The sequence below is a fragment of the Lactuca saligna genome, chromosome 4 (assembly GCF_052625555.1).
Source record: "Lactuca saligna cultivar CGN05327 chromosome 4, ASM5262555v1, whole genome shotgun sequence".
NCBI classification, from domain to species: domain Eukaryota; kingdom Viridiplantae; phylum Streptophyta; class Magnoliopsida; order Asterales; family Asteraceae; genus Lactuca; species Lactuca saligna.
In genome coordinates this window covers 120,945,195-120,950,628 of record NC_136420.1, presented here as the reverse complement: position 1 = coordinate 120,950,628, position 5,434 = coordinate 120,945,195, and the positions used below count along the sequence as shown (strand labels likewise).

Below are 5,434 nucleotides of genomic sequence, written 5' to 3'. Positions count from 1 at the left end.
TTTAGGGCTACTATAAGATAATATAACATATAAATTTACATCTTAGTGTTCAAGGTTTATTATTTAATTACTTAATTATAAACGGAATGTTACATGTATGAAGCCACCTGGATTGATGTTTTCATAAGTTCCACCTTAACGACAAGGTGCGTGTTTAGGAAGGGAGTAATGATACGACCCATGTTGGGTGTTTTGGTTAGATCTATTGACGAAGGGTTAAGCATTAAGATTCAAGAGATTTTTTAAATGTTTCCTTTTATTTAGTTGTCCATTTAATTAGAATATTACTTTTTTTTATTACTTTAGGATTCCTATTTTCTAGGATCTGGTTTTAGTTTCTGATTAGGATTATAAAGACTAAATAATTAATGCTTTATATATTATTTATGATTGTGCCATAAATAAAAGTCTTTGACAGTTTGCTGGATAATTCCTTGTTTCTCGAACTACAGGTGGCTAGGTTAAGGTTCTTACCTTCGGGTTAGGATATTGATCTTATTACATATGTTTGAAGAACAATTCCTCACATGGACCTCTGAGGAATTGTTCTTCAAAAACATTCATATGAGAAATTGTTCTTTGCATAACCATGACCATAGAACGATTTTGGTAAGTTTTTTCGATTTCAAACAAAAAAATTTCAAACTACTTCAAAAACAATTTTTTCGATTTTGGTAAGTTCAAACAATATTTTTTTGATTTCAAACACAATTTTTTCAAGTTTAAGCTTAATTTTTTACTAGCACCCATTTCGATTTTCTTTAAGTATTCTTTGTATTTTTATGAATTTACCCTTGCCACGTCACTTCCTTAGAGCTTTTCCAATTCCTCAAAGCTGAAAGAGTTCCCTAGAGACCCTTCCTACGGAAATCATGGTCGTTTTATGAAAGTTGCATTTTCTTGGTCATTTTCTTTAACCACGCCTTCTTTTGTGGTCATTTGTTGAAATTTTCCGCCTTTTTTCCTTAAATTGCCAATAATTTTACCTATAAATATGTTTACACTCCATTCTTTAAAAAAATTTATCACCCCAAATGTTCTTTCGCTTGATAAATATACAATATGCTATACATAGGTAAACTCTACTAAGAAAATATTTTCTTTGATGAAAGTGTGTGTGTATCCAAAAACACCACCTATACATCGCACCCATGTACATGCTAGGAAATAACTTTATAAACCATACCAAAAGCCCTAAAAAGTGTAAGTGTTTGAACAATATATAAAATGAATTGGTATGGTCATATAAATTCTATACAACCTTTAAATAATTTGGAATGTCCATATCAAAGCCCAATCAAAACATATGATTTGCCAAAATTTTGCATGGGTTGTAAAATGAATTGGTATGCGTTACCTAATCCGTATGAGCTGTAACATATATGGTCATACCAAATCCATTAGGTCTTACATATTTTGAATAGGTTTCCCCAATCAAAACCTATAGTTTGCCAAATTTTTGCATGGGTTGTAGAATGAATTGGTATGCGTTACGTAATTCGTATGAGCTGTAACATATATGGTCACGCCAAATCCATTAGGTCTTAAATATTTTGAATAGGTTTCACATTGTCTTTAAAACAACTTGGAAAGTGTACCAAATGTGCCCTCTCTCTCACTCTCTCTGTATATATATATATATACATATATATATATACACACACACATATATATATATATATATATATATATATATATATATATATATATATATAAACTAATGGTTGTTGCCTATTTTCAAGATTCACATCCTTTTTAGTCAACTTAGGGACCAATTTCAATGATTAAGAACCCTCATATAATATTGGAAATATTAATCCATAACAATTTTCTACCCGCAATAAAACAAAAGTCATTAAATCTAACAATTTTTTCTATTTTCAACATCTTAGCACATCTTGTTACATTCCTCGATAGATTTAGCAATACATTCCAATCACCAATCCAAAATCTAAATGTTTTCCAATCGATTCTTCTACCATTAGAGACAATATCTCTAACTAATTATTAATCTCATTTGATATTTGATCCAAAATTGGGTGATTTACTCTATGTATTAAGCGGCATATTTGTCAAAAAATTTTGCATACAAGGATTATATTAAATTAATAGGATTAAGATTGATCTATTTAGTGTTAAATATATATATATATATATATATATATATATATATATATATATATATATATATATATATATATATATATTATGCGTCCATTGGGGGCGATAAGGAGTATGATAAGACATACACCATACTCAACATCAACAAAGTTGGTAAAGGTTAGTTTTTAAATGGTTTCGGATACATATGTTGGTTGTCCCATGAGAATTAAAACTTGTAGGAATATGTTGGTTAAATTTAACAAATAAAACCATGCTTTGTTGACATTAGCTAGTGCATAATCATTTGATGGCAAGAGTTAAGAGATTTTGCCAAAGCTTTTTGGTTTAGCCAACAATAAATGCATTTGGTTGTTTCTGATAGTGATTATAATACTTTACTGTTTCTAACAATTGTATGGTATTCTGATGTTAAATTCAAAGTCGTCAAATTATAAGCTTTCTTTCTTTTTACCTAAAACTCCAGAACATTAAGAAAGTTTGGTTTGCTTATATTCTTTCCAAATCTAGAAGATAAATAAAGTAATAACTTTCTGTTCTCCTTTCCCCTTTCCATAATTTTCTTTTCGGCTCCTTTCTCTAAACAAAACCTGAGAACACAATGTAAATGCATATATAGTTTTTAATTATCAACTTTAGAATAGCAGGAATATAACTGATCCACCGTTTACACATGGAATATCAATTTTTAGCGAAACACGGTCGAGTCGTGGTAAAAGATAATGTGGTTTTATACCATGGATCCGGTAGTTGTGTATAATAATACATATGCGAAAAAATGATATCATAAGTGGCAATTTTTGTATGGAGAAAGAGGGCGTGAAATATTGATTTGGGCAAAGCATGATTGTACCTGAAAATTAAACATTGCAAAATAAATATTTTGCATGCAGGGACGATAAAGGAATTGGGTAGATGTAGTTGAGTTTCACTTTAATTTGTAGGCCTTGAAGCACAACATCTGCATTTAATTACGCTTTTCGGTGCTTGAGTAGCTTATGAAAAAGGTCATATAGTTTAGGTGCGATGTGCTAACAATTGGTCTAGCTTTTACTGAAAATTGGTTGGGATTATCACCAAGATTTTTGCGTCGTCTTGAGAAGCATGGAGGTGATAGTGATTACAAATAGAAAGATTTTGTTTAGTACGAGAGAATGGAGCATGCTGGACATCCAGAAAGAAAAGTAGGTAGGTAATGCTTAAGTTTCTAAATGATTTTAGTTTCAAATATAGTAACATCATAGGGTTTGGAGAGAGAGCTAACAGATACAAAAAGCAAATAAAGGGTTTGGAGAGAGAGCTAATAGATACAGAAAGCAAATTATTTATTGTCTAGATGTAATTAACTTCCAAGTAATGTTGGTTAAATCACAATTTTGACAAAGTGTTTTAATGTTTTTTTACTTATAAGTAAGTATTCCTTCAGAAGGTGTTTTACCAATACAGAGACTGATTTTGAGTATGCATGCTCTTACTTCAATATCGATCCTGTGCTAATTGTGACAGTCTCTGTAATCGAGCAACTTCAAGTAATGGCTTCAAAACGACAATATAAAGAGGCTGCTGCACAGGTATAGGTATGTAAGCTGGTTATACATTAGTTCCAATAGAATAATTACATAAGAATCACATACACATTCAAATATTTAAGGGTATAATGGTACCATGTTAACCACTAGATAGCATTATGAATAGGATAAATTACTTGTAATAGCAATCAACATTCCATGTTTTTTCCATCTTAGGCAACCAACTATCTTGTTAGTTAACTTGAATGGAAAAAGAATAGTCGGTTGCCTAGAATGCAAAAAACATGGTAAAAAGAACTATTCTAGTTAGCTTTGCTATTCGATTTATCTTTTCCATTAGTTTATTAAGTTTAGTGTATTTAAGTTGCTAGGTTACCTTAAGTTGTTTTGTGGGGTTAATATCCCAAGAAAGCTGGCTAGGATAAAAGAAAAAAAAAAAGGAAGTTAATAATTAGTATGGAGCTAGGTAACATTTCCATTTTCCAAGGCAAATAGAATTAAGAATAGATACGTGGTCCATGCATGCATGCATATCCCACATCGGAGGCGGAAGAAAAGAAAAGTCAAGGTAGTTGTTGGATAAAAAGCGAGGGCAGGGGAACGGAAAAATCACTTACCTGGACGGGGTCTTTGGGGGATCAAGAAGGTCCATGGCCTAGGCTGGTGGTCTCCATTGCACATTACGGAGAGGTGCCTGTCTAAGGTCGGCCCAAGTTGGTCGAACCTACGTCATAATTTGTGTTAGAGGGGGCCTGCGTTCGCGCGGCCCCTACCTATACTCTTAGTTTTAAAATTTCATATTCTTTTCATGCTTAGAATCAGTAGAAAAGTAGTAACTCCAAAATTTCTGCTTAGTTAATTGCATCTCTCGTTTGGTTTAGAAAACTTAAAAAATGACAATTTTGAATTCTGACGAGTTATAGATTAGAAGCTGGTACATTTTTCTGACAATTTTGAATTTTGACGAGTCTCCTGGTTTAATTACTTTAATTAATAAGCAAATTAAGGTATCAAAAAGAAGCAGTTCCAGTCTAACGTTAATTACAAGCTAAGGGACTGTGATGCTGCGATGGGTAGTCTCATGGTTTATAATTTATATTAATATTAACATACTGTATGGCAGCTATATTAATCAAGCAAATTAAGCTACTGCAGTTAAGCCATTAGTTGAGTCGGTTGCATGCATGACATAATAAAGGCAAAGTTATGGAGTCCCACATCGCCTCAAGGAAAGCAAACAGAGAATGTTGAGTAGGTTTAAAAAGGAAGGCCTTTCCCTTACGCAAATTTCATACCTTTCTCGGCCTTTTGGCTAAGATCAAGTGTAGTATCTGTTCTTATCAGTTTAATATCTGATATGTGGGCCATCGGCCCACTCGATATTAATCTTATTTTTTATGGGGAAAGATCCGTCACAATAGCTTGCTATTGGGGTCTTTGAGTGTCGCCTTGGCGTTGCACTTTTGCCTTGGCATGGCGCACCCCTCCAAATCAAAACTTTAACCTTTTCATTTCTAATGCATCCATACGGAGAGTTGCAACAGGTACCATTGACCCTTGTAGTTTACCTTTAAAAGGGACTGTGTGACCCTTGTAGTTTACAGTTTAATATCTTATATGTGGTTCATCCCACTAACCCTGCACCAAAGAAATCTGAGCAAGAACCAATTCAGTTTGTGAGTTGAAGAAAACTATGGTATTAACATCAATATCAAGAACCACTTCACTTTTCCAACTGCAGGCTGCCCATAAATGCTAAATAGAGTTGCCATGCATATCACTGA

General features: G+C 32.7%; 2 non-coding genes across 2 annotated transcripts; both read left to right on the top strand.

The window, feature by feature from the left end:
- Positions 1-4,259: 4,259 nt before the first annotated feature.
- Positions 4,260-4,423, top strand: LOC145044331 (U1 spliceosomal RNA). Its single transcript, XR_013681290.1, has one exon. It is a non-coding gene; the product is annotated as a U1 spliceosomal RNA (small nuclear RNA).
- A 518-nt stretch (positions 4,424-4,941) lies between these two features.
- Positions 4,942-5,137, top strand: LOC145044351 (U2 spliceosomal RNA). Its single transcript, XR_013681309.1, has one exon. It is a non-coding gene; the product is annotated as a U2 spliceosomal RNA (small nuclear RNA).
- Positions 5,138-5,434: the final 297 nt, after the last annotated feature.